General features: G+C 47.7%; 1 pseudogene across 1 annotated transcript; it reads right to left on the bottom strand.

The window, feature by feature from the left end:
- Nucleotides 1–8,247: 8,247 nt before the first annotated feature.
- Nucleotides 8,248–11,349, bottom strand: LOC143890100 (exopolygalacturonase clone GBGA483-like; annotated as a pseudogene). The gene is made up of 5 exons (XR_013255115.1): nt 11,190–11,349; nt 10,052–10,372; nt 9,176–9,465; nt 8,772–8,997; nt 8,248–8,654 (listed from the first exon to the last, which is right to left on the bottom strand). The product of XR_013255115.1 is annotated as an exopolygalacturonase clone GBGA483-like (transcript).
- Nucleotides 11,350–11,687: the final 338 nt, after the last annotated feature.

The raw sequence follows: 11,687 nt of genomic DNA, 5'->3' as shown, positions 1-11,687 counted from the left end.
AGCGAGGGCGGCATATTCTGTCCGGCTTGGGCCTGGTGGGCCGGGCAGAAGTTTGTCGTTTAGCGAAGGCATCATATTCTGTCCGGCTTGGGCCGGACACAATTACTCCGAAGGTACCCGCGCTCAAGCAGTTTAAATAACCGATCGTTTTCTACCTGTGTATTGAACGTGCGTTTTCTGCGTCGGAGTGTGAGCCCTTCATTAATGAGGAACACGTGGCACCATGTAAGGGCCCTCGAAGCCCGTGCCTTTCATTAATGCGAACCGCCTTAAGCCAAGGTCTATAAAAGGAGGTTTTCACTTTTCACATTTCACTTTTACTCACTTGCTCTCCCCCCTTTTCTTTTTTTCTTCTTTTTCTTTCTCTGCCTGTTCGGCTGTGATAGCCCGGGGTTGTGGTCGTCTGCGAGTTAGGAGCCTTTCTCTTCAGGCCGGTAATCCTTCTTTTAGTGTATCTATTTGATTTCTTTCCACGTTCTTTATGTCCAGTAGTGCTTCAAGTTCTGAGTCCGGTTCTAGGTTTGATTCAGGGGAGTCCGCCTCCTCTAGTAGTTCGGCATCTAGCTCGTCGGAGAGGACTCGAACTATTCCGACCAGGATTTTCGGCCCCTATATGGCGAGTCCTGATGTTACCGTAGAGGTCATAGATAGTGGGGATGAGGTGATTTTGGATTTGAATAATACTCCGCCCCCAACGGATAGTTACTTCCGAGCAGAGGCGAGCGTTGGTAGCGACACTGCTAAGGCGTCCACAACATTCCTCCCGGGCCGGCCCGTTGAGGTCGTAGCTAGGGCCCGGATGGACGCCAATCCCTAATACAACGTTCAGGCTCTTTACGAGGAGAATATCCTTGATGAGTCCAGGCTGGGGGATATTAGGTATAGGTACTGTATTCCCCAAAGGTTTGGGCTGAGGGCCGCGATAGAGGGAGATAGGGCTTGCAACGACAGCTCCGACGTCTTTATATACGACGAGTCGTTAAGGGCCGGGAGGGCCTCATTCATTGTGCGGAATTCTCTCAGGAAGAGGTTCTGGTCGGGCTTGACATTAGTACTGCGACCCCGGCACGTATGTGGCTAGTCTTGCTTTTAAACTCTTTTTCCTCATTTTGCTCCTGACCGGTTTTGTTCGTCCATGTTGACTTTCAGAGATGCAGACGCAGTCGAAGTTGGAGAAGGTGAGACAAGGAGCCTTTGTAAGGGCCCAGCAGAGCCAGAAAAGGAAAGCCCCAGATATCTCGAGTCCTGCTCCGACCCAGGACGCGCCCCCCCCAGGGTCAAACCTTCAGTGAAGTTGGTCGGTGCTTACGGCCGAGGAGCGGGGTCTTCTAAGTCGGAGGGAGCATCCACCGGAGTCCGCCCCCCAGGCGAAGTCTGAGGATAATGTTTTTCGGCCCAACTGGGCCGTTCAGAAGAGCGACACCGGCTTGGGTGAGAGCCGGGTAGCCATGGAGATCGTCACCAAAGGTCTCCTGAATAGGGACAAGCTCCAGGTTCTAAACGAACCTCCAGCGGCGGCCGACGAGGCCATCTTCTCTTCACTCTATCAGGTTTTTTTTTACTCTTGGTAATCATTTAGTTGCGCTCACCTGCAGATCGGACTGTATTATAATGACTTTCGGGAGAAAAGCCGGAAGTTTTCTGAGGCAATCACTAACTCCGAGGAGGAGAGCGGCCAACTGATGCAGGAGGCGGCCGAGCTCCAAAGGTCCATCGGGGAGAGGGACGTGGAGGTACAGCGGCTCAAAGATGATATGGCCGCCCAGAAGCAGAAGGCCGCCGAAGCCCTTAATGCACAGAGGAAAAGAGCCCGGGAGAGGCAGACAGCGGCCGTCAAGGAGGCCGTGCTGAAGAAAGAGGATGGACTTATTAGTTTGTCCAGTGAATCCTACAAGCTGGGATTCTTTGATTGCCTTGGGCAGGTCAAGGGATCCAACTCGGCTGTGACGGGTCTTGTCCTCCCCGATCCGCTGGTGGTTGGCGACGACGAGCAGGGCACTACCGTTGTCGCAGAGGTCCCGGGGGCACATCCATCATGGGGTAGCGGTCACGGGGTGTCTTAAGCTCCCCATTTCCCCCTCTTGGGCACGGTTTCCTGATTCTTTTTGTAATGGCCCTTGGAGGCCCTACTTTTTGTAATGGCCCTTTGAGGCCCTATTTTTCATGAATAGAAGTTACATTTCGCTGTCCACTGTCCACTTATGTCTGCCTCTGGCTAATACTGCTTGATTCTAACACTGTGGGCCGAAAATACTCCGGGCAGCCTTTGGCTAATACTGCTTGATTCTAACACTGTGGACCGAAAATACTCTGGACAGACATTTAAGCTTTAATTGACTCGGGTCTTTGTAGAGGCGAACCAAGGTGAATTAAGCAGCTATTATCCAAGTTTTAGGGAACTGGGTTTCCGGGTAGGTTTGGTTTTTCTGTTCGGACCCGTTCCTGACCAGGAGTGTGCTTCCGATCTTCGTGGAGGCGGGCTGGGGCGAACCAAGCAGCGAGTACCTAAGTTTTAGTGAGCTGGGTTTCCAAGATGGTTTGGTTTTTTTGTCCGGACCCGTTCCTGACCAGGAGTGCGCTCCCGGTCTTCGTGGAGGCGGGCTGGGGCGAACCAAGTAGCGAGTACCCAAGTTTTAGTGAACTGGGTTTTCAAGATGGTTTGGTTTTTCTGTCTGGGCCCATTCCTGACCAGGAGTGCGCTCCCGGTCTTCGTGGAGGCGGGCTGGGGCGAACCAAGCAGCGAGTACCCAGGTTTTAGTGAACTGGGTTTCCAAGATGGTTTGATTTTTCTGTCCGGGCCCGTTCCTGACCAGGAGTGCGCTCCCGGTCTTCGTGGAGGCGGGCTGGGGCGAACGAAGCAGTGAGTACCCAAGTTTTAGTGAACTGGGTTTCCAAGATGGTTTGGTTTTTCTGTCCGAGCCCGTTCCTGACCAGGAGTGCGCTCCCGGTCTTCGTGGAGGCGGGCTGGGGCGAACCAAGCAGCGAGTACCCAGGTTTTAGTGAACTGGGTTTCCAAGATGGTTTGATTTTTCTGTCCGGGCCCGTTCCTGACCAGGAGTGCGCTCCCGGTCTTCGTGGAGGCGGGCTGGGGCGAACGAAGCAGTGAGTACCCAAGTTTTAGTGAACTGGGTTTCCAAGATGGTTTGGTTTTTCTGTCCGAGCCCGTTCCTGACCAGGAGTGCGCTCCCGGTCTTCGTGGAGGCGGGCTGGGGCGAACCAAGCAGCGAGTACCAAAGTTTTAGTGAACTGGGTTTCCAAGATGGTTTGGTTTTTCTGTCCGGGCCCGTTCCTTGACCAGGAGTGCGCTCCCGGTCTTCGTGGAGGCGGGCTGGGGCGAACCAAGCAGCGAGTACCCAAGTTTTAGTGAAGTGGGTTTCTGAGATGGTTTGGTTTTTTAACGCGGGTCCGTTCCCGACCAGGAGTACGCTCCCGGTCTTTGTAGAGACAAACCGAGGCAAACCAAGCAGCGAGTACCCAAGTTTTAGTGAACTGGGTTTCTGAGATGGTTTGGGTTTTGTGCGCGGGCCCGTTCCCGACCAGAAGTGCACTCCCGATCTTTGTAGAGACGAGCCGGGGCGAAGCAAGCAGCGAGTACCCAAGTTTTAGTGAACTGGGTTTCTGAGACGGTTTGGTTTTTCTGCGCGGGTCCGTTCCCGACCAGGAGTGCGCTCCCGGTCTTTGTAGAGGCGAGCTGAGGCGAACCAAGCAGCGGCATGATCTGAGAAACTCGGAATTTTGCAAAGAAGCAGTAGCCTTTTTTCATTATCCACACAAGCGTAACTACAATGGCATCCGCTTTTGTGTCGGGCGGCAGGCTATTGATAGTATTTTCTGAGGTCTTCGGCGGGTTCAGTCATCTGGGCTTCGTCTCTCAGATTAAGTAGCTCAATCGGCAATGATTCTGATGCATTTTTGCCTTTGAGTGCCATGGCATAGCACTCCCTGGACTGTGGTTGATCTCCTCTGACCTCACCCACGCCGTTTGGTGTTATAAACTTCATCTTCTGGTGATATGTTGAGGCTACGGCGCGGATGAGGTTCTGGCCGGGTCGTCCAAAGATAGGGTTATAGACCGAGGTGGCCCTCACTACCAAGAAGTTGACCATCGCGAAGGCTTGACAGGGCGGCTCCCCGACGAGGACTGGGAGTTCAATCCACTCTTCTACTTTCACAATCTCTCCCGAGAAACCGAACAGGTCAGAGTTTGCTCGCCTCAACCGGTCGTCTCCTATCATCATTTGCTTAAAAGCATGATAGTATAGGATATCGGCTAAACTTCCGTTGCCGACAAGGATTTTCTTCAGCTGCCAGTTTGCGACGAGCATGGTTATAACCAGTGCGTCGTCGTGAGGTAGTATCAAGTTGTCGAGGTTTGCGTCTGAGGAGGAGATCTCGTTCTCCGTCCTCATCTTCTTGCTGCACGTGTGCACGGCATTGACTTGGCTTGCGTAGGCTTTTCGAGCAGCAAATGATGTACCCCCGGCGGCTGGTCCGCCCATAATGTGTTGATGACCCCCATGGGTTGGGATTCGTGTATCTCCGGCTGTGGACTGGACGATGGGGGAGATTGGTTCAGCACAAGAAACGGTGGGGGTCGTCGAGGGCTTTGGCCATGAGGGCTTCTCCCCCTACGCTCTTTTCCGTCGCCATTACTTTTAACATACCTTTTCAGGTACCCTCGATTAATCAGCAGCTCGATTTCTTCCTTGAGTTGCCATCATTCATCTGTGTCGTGCCCGTGGTCTCTATGGAACCTACAATATTTCGACTTGTCTCTCTTATTTTCTTTTGAGATCATCCTGGTTGGCCATCTTACGAATTCTTCTCCCTCGATTGCGGCCAGTATGCTTCTCCTGGAGTTGTTGAGGGGGGTGTAATTCTCTTCCCTCCTCTGTGGGGATCTTTCTCTTCTCGAGGCTTTATCATCCCTACGCAGCTTGGTAGGGTTCTTTTCTTCAGAGGTCCTCCTCCGGTTTGAATCTAAGGCTGCCAGAGTCTCCTCCACGGCTAGGTACTCCTCGGCTCCAGCCATCAGATCCGCCAGGGAGTGCCAGCTAGGAGTGCATTTACTGCTGCTGAGGGGTCTAAGTTTGGCACCTGGAGGGCCTCCCTGTTGAAGCGGCTCACAAATGTTTTTAGAGGTTCAATATCCTCCTGCCGCAAAGCCATCAGAAATGCTGTTGTTTTCCTCGGCCTCCGGCTGCTCATAAAGTGGCAGACCTGGTCGTCCCCCAAGTCCTCAAAGTTGCTAATGGAGTTCGGTTTGATCATCGAGTACCAGTCCCGGGCTGCACCGGTCAGTGTGGTCGGGAATGCCCTGCAGAGGAATCCACCAGAGGCGCCGTGGAGGAGCCTCATAGTCCTGAACGTCTCCAGGTGGTCCACAGGGTTGGTGGTTCCATCATATTGCGGAACCGTCGGCATTTTGAACCCTCTGGGTGCTGGCGCGTTCATAACATTATTGGTGAACGGAGGTTTACTTGAGTGCGTCTTCACAGCGGGGTGGCCTTGATCCTTTGCCAGCTCTTCTATACGGTGGTCTATCTCTTCTATCCTCCGTAACATTGGGTCAGCCCTCCGGTCTGCTCGGCCCAACGACTCATTTTTCTCTACTGAGGGGCTCGCAGCGGAGCCGGAGTGACTTTCCAGACTCCTTCGATGATGCCGGGATTTTTCCCGCAGCGCTCGGTCTTCCTTGGCTTGGTGGTTCTGCGTGGAGCGAGATCGTGACGTCTGGCGGTGGCGAGGTTCTGTATGGGCTTGCCTGGTTCTGGAATGATGGACTCGCCTTGGGGAGTGGTGGGTCTGATTTCCACTAGGGCGTGCTGGCTCTCCCCTGTGGGCACTCGACCTTTCCTGTATAGGTCGTGGGGCCTCTGGGGGATGCTGGGGAGGCGCTTGGATCAAATGTTGGTATTGATCGACAAGAGCAGTCATCTGTTGGAAGAGAGCTTGCACTTGATCCGGAGCGCGAGTGGGATTAAGGTGTTCTAAATGAGCTGGGCTCTGCCACGCTGTAGCTGAGGGAGCCACCATCTGCGAGGCGATTCGCTCGCTCCAGGTCTTGCGAGGTACTGCGGCTCGGGTAGTTCGGACGGTTGGTACCCGAGCACTCTGCCGCCCTGCCATTTTGTATAGGGGATTCGAACAGCTTTTAGTTCGGGTTCCCACGGATGGCGCCAATCTGTTAGGCCTAAAATCGGTAACAAATACGGCAGTGATGTAAGAGCTGAGCTGAAGGACCTGAGGAACCGAAGTGAAGGAGCAGAGTCTTGCACAAGAGCACACGAGGTCTGAAGACTAACCCGGAGTCGTTGCTCCGGACAGGCCCTTCGACACTGAAGTCAGTATGTGCAGGAGTGCAGAGCTAGTAACCCTACACCTTCCCAAGTAATTTGTTCTCAACGATTTACCCCATCCCCTTCTAAGCCAGCCCTCTGTTACGTCAGAACCCAATAATTTTTAATTTTTGTTAGCACTTCTGGTTTGGAAACCCATTCCTTCTTGATTCTTTAATCAAGCAAGATGCTTAATTGTTACTCAATTAACTACCCTTTCTTAACCTCCACCCATGGTTCTTGATTTTATTAGCAATTTCTCGATCTTCTTGTCTTCTTTAATTCAGGATAGCGGATAGCGTTAGGGGCGGATAGCGGAAGCTTTGATTTTGAATAATGAATGGGGTAGCTGATGCTTAAGATTAAGGGGTGGTCTTAAATAAGTGGAAAAGCATATTTGAAAGGATTAGAAAGGGTATCTAAAACTACTAAAAATCTTTCCAGTATAGGTTAAAGTAAGGTGGAAGGGTGTTGGAAGTTCTTGGGTTCTTGGTTGACTAAAGGGAAGGCTTTCTTGGGGTTGGTTAAAAGGACTCAAGAAGGTTTCTTGGTGGTAGTTACGGTCAGGCTGAAGGGGTTAAGGAATGAATCAAGAAGTGGGTTATCTTTGGGTTAATCGGTTAACAAAAACTTGAAAGGGTGGTTGGTTAAAATAAGGGCTAAGGTTGAATCTTGGATAAAGAAAGGTGGTCATATAACAAGGCATAAGATGGAAGGCATGGGGTGGTGATCGATTAACATGGGAGGGTGGGCTCATAGTTAGCAAAACGTGATTCGCCAAAAAAAATGGGACGGCAAAAATTCGAGTTTAATACCGGTACTGGTTCAAGAAAACGTAGTAAAAAAGATGGAAACACAAGAAAATGAGTTTAGAATTTTGTCATTTACAAAATATGGTGGGGTAAAATTGGAAGTTGGCCCAAAAAACATGTTTAAAGCGTTTAAAACGCATGTTAAACTTGTTTAAAACGTTTGCCTAAGAAAATGGGAGTTTTATTCGTTGTGAAAGTTATGAAGGGAGTTTTAAACAGCACACCAATAAAACATGTTTTTTTGGAGTTTAAAACGGAGTTTTGCTAACTATGGGTGGACTAATGCCTTGTGGAAAACATGGCTGTTAGAAAGAGGTCTGGATGTTAGGTATATTGTGAGTTAAAGGGGGTGAAAGAAAGGATCTCAACCGATTGGAGGGGCTGGTCTCTTGGCTGGTTCGAGTGAAAGTTTAGAGGAGTTTGATAGACTATTTTGTATGGACATTGGAACGGTTAAAGAGGAGGTTTTAGGTTTGGGTTGAGGCTGAAGTTGGGGCTGGCTATGAGTTGGAGTTGCTGAAACAGAATAAAAAATTGATCCATGGGAAGATCACTTGATAAGGATTGATAGCTTGCATTCAACAAGAAATATCGGGAAGAGGACCAACCAGAGAATTCATGAAGAATTTTGTTTCAGTTTCTTCATTTCACACCAAAAGATAACCATAAAAAAAGGGACCAATAGTTTTATTGTCCAAAGGGCTTCCTCCATCCTTTATTTTTCAGTCTTACCAAAAAATGGAGTTGCCATTTTTTGGGTTCTGTCTAAGTTAGTAAGTTCCATTTTTGTAGCTCAATTTAAGATTGAATGGGATCTTGGAGTGGCTAATTCATTAAAAAAATTCAATAGAGATTATGCTCCAAGACTTAGTTAGTGTGGTGGGTATGGTACCAATATTTGGCAAGTGCTTTGCATGATCGATTTCCCACATCCCATGTTTAGAAATCATTGAGATCCCATTACCATTCAAACAACAAAGATTCAAACATATACACTTCAAACATGAAACTGGAAGCACTTTCACTTCACTAGCTGAACAACTATTTCTCTTCAATTATCAATGATTCGGATCGCAACTATAAATTCAATCGCAACATTGTAGAAATAAAAACAATGTTATTATTGAAGTGTCGCCGCCTTCATTGAAAGCAAGACATGTAATACAAATCATTTTTGGATAAGCTTTCATGGTTCCACACCCACCCAAGACATGGAGGGGTGGGGGATACAGAAGTAAGGAGAGGGAGTTCTTAATATGAAGGTGGTGGTACAAAGAAGTTAAGCACATGCAGGTGGATTCTGCACTCCGGTTACGGTGGGCTTAACGTTTTGGCACATAGAGGCGACCTTTTGGCCCGCGTCCTGGTACGTTAAATCGATGTTATTTAGTTGAACACCTTGGCAAGGAGCTCCTGAGCTGCAAATCAAATTCACTGCAAGCTTAGTGAAAGAAGTGCCTTTGATGTTTTGGTAAATGATGTCACTGATCTGCACTGCTGAAGGCTGCAACAGAAAGAGAAGCAAAAAATTTAGAAAATCCACAACACCTTCTACTCTGCTTCATTTCATTTCGAATCTTAATTTTGATTTCATCTATGTATACCAACATGTTCTAGTTACCTTACTCCCGCAGTTTTGACCTGGTCAGTAGTTTTGATCGATGATGATAGGGAAAGAGACTTTGTCCATGGTGATATCTTCGAAGGTAATATTAGAAGCTTTAAGCGTAGGTGATCCGTTACATGTTTTGATCCTAACACCATTGGTGGTTCCGGTAAGGACGCAGTTCTTTACGTGTACACCTGTCACACCCGTCTCCCTCGCATACTTGCCGAGGCTGCCCACACTGCGAAAGATTGCAGAAATTTATCATCAAATTCTATTCAATGTCATAATATTTGTTAAACCAATCAGTTGAATATAATTGAGGTAAAGTTAAAGTTGTTTCATTATCATTTTATTAACAAATTCACTTTCTTTTACTATTTCAAATAGTTCAACTAGTTTGTTAGGGTTGACATTACCTGATGCCGTGGCCTGGTCCGCACGTGACACCCTCGATGGAGATATCGGTGGTGCCATCTCCGATGGAGACACAATCGTCACCCACACCAATTTGACAATTTGTAACGTGGATGTGGGAGGAGCCACTGATATGGATGCCATCAGTGTTGGGGCTATCCCCAGGAGCTGTGACATGGACACTAGAGATATCCACTCCTACGCAGTTGTTGATAACCAAATGAAAGGACTTGCTGTTTTGGAAATTTATGTTCTGGATCTTCCCGTTGTTGTTCCCAATGAATCTCAGAGACTGCACCCACACATAAAACACAAATCATTCCTTTCATTCTCTTTTAATTTAGTAATCGAATTTGACTTCAAAACCATTTGCATATAAGATTACTAGCAATAGCATTCCTGACCCATGCTATGCTCAGGTGGAAAATAGTGGGCCCCATACCATTAAAACAAGAGTTGTAAAATGGTGGGACCCACCCACACCACATCATTAATGACATTAGAAGTAAAATGGTGGGCCCCCACCCTATGCATAGGCTTGTTTAGATATGGTGGGCCCCATCCCATCAATAACATGAAGTGCAGAATGGTGCGCCCCCACCCATGCTAGACATGGTCATAAAATGACAGGCCCCACCCTATCATACCATGAGGTGTAAAATAGTGGGCCCCAACATATTCATGGGTTTGGATAGATTTGGTTGGCCCACCAGATCAAGTGTAAAATGGTGGGCCCTACCCATGCTATGCTTGGGTATAAATGTTTGGAAAGAAAACCAATGACGATGGAAAGAAAAATGGTTAGTTTATACGATGAAAAGATCCATGTATACAAAATTTGTTGGGAGGCATGGAAAAGGGGCTTTATATGTACTTACAACAGGCATAAACTTGCATTTCCCCCCAGATTGGCATGTGGTTTTTAGCCAGGCTTCTGCTGCTCGTTGACTGTCTAACATTCCACCACCACTAATTGTGAGACCGTCCAAGTTCCGGAACAAGACCCAGGCATCAGAAGTGAAAGATGAGTGGCTCCCCGGAGCTCTTAGGGTTCCCCTTATCTCGGCCGCTGGGGATAGGGCTTTATTAGCGCATGGGCCGTTGAACTTGAGCTCACCTACGAGGAATGTGCCTGTGGGGACGAGCCAAGTTGCAGTCCCAGGGAAGGAACATGCAGCAGTCCAAGCATCTGTGAAAGCCTGCAAATATATGGAAATGGCATTCTTCCTGTGTCAAATATTACCCTACATATATTTCACAATTTGATATTCATAATAGCAACAAGGAATAACAGAAAATTGTTGCCTACATTGTATTATAATCCATTTTTTTATATCCACAATGAGTGATGCTTGCACATTAATCTAGTGGGAAATGTTATATTCGCCTCGTTTTCCTCCTTGAGCCACCCCCTTGTAGTGTTAAAAGGGTGGTCAAAACACACTAGAGGGGAGTGGCCCATGAGAGAAAATGGGGGCAAATACATCACTTTGTCCGAATTGTGGGTCCAACTCTAGATGGATTAATGGTGTAGATCATTTGATCAGACCGCCCAACTTATAAGGTGGAAGGCAGATTAGAATTGGAAGTCAATTTCTACCACATGATTTTCTGGGCCAAAGGGATTAAAGATGGACTTGGAGACTGGGCAAACTCATGGATGAGATTAAAGATAGTCGTTTGTATGGTGTTTGCTCTTATTGGGAGAGAAACCAAAAAGTTGAATGGTAGTCTTGTCAAATGAGGAGCTTATAGTGGATCCTTATACATGGGACAATCTTTACCCCTGAAGTACACATGTATTCCGTTACCATGGATCAAAATACGTATTTTGACTGGATGGTTAGGATCTCTGGATCAACATGGTATAATAAGGATCGTGAAAGAACCAAGATAGGGTCTAGATGGTGTATGATTTGGATTGATCAATGGTGGGCCAACCAATTGATCTAAGGGCACAACCTCCATGTTCCATGTATCAAAATATCACATAGTTAGAATACTTAAAAACCCCACCTTGTTGCTGTCCTTACTGCAACCGGGGTCAGCTCCATACTTGGTCACGTCGAAAATTTTGTTACCGGATTTCGGTGACGCCGGCACAGGAATCCCCGGTGCAGGATCCACCGGAGCCTTGTAACCCCTTAAATTTAAATTTACGGGACTCAAGATCGACCCCAACTCGAATGAGAAAAACCAAAGCCATCTATGCTATTTATATTATCTTCTCCTTACGTCCTTACCACTAAATTTATGAAACATGCAACTATTTTTCAACCTAAAGTTAGCCTTTTTCGTAGGGGAATGTTTGGTTTTGCTGTCTTAAGGTAATTCTCGGTTGTTTTCCCTTTTTTTTTAATCGGTGCAACGACAAACTCTCTCTCCCTCTTACAAAACACAACTAATCTTCTCTATTTTAGTCCTATTTGCCACAATTAGGGTTGTTGGGTTTTCTCTATTTTAGTCCTAAGTCGTACTCATTGCATGCCCCCCTATCATAGATCATTTGTGCAT

Source organism: Tasmannia lanceolata, unplaced genomic scaffold (assembly GCF_043159265.1).
Source record: "Tasmannia lanceolata isolate RefF3 unplaced genomic scaffold, GAP_Taslan_0.1 ptg000013l, whole genome shotgun sequence".
NCBI classification, from domain to species: domain Eukaryota; kingdom Viridiplantae; phylum Streptophyta; class Magnoliopsida; order Canellales; family Winteraceae; genus Tasmannia; species Tasmannia lanceolata.
The sequence above is the reverse complement of the archived record's forward strand: the minus strand, read 5'-3'. Positions and strand labels throughout refer to the sequence as shown.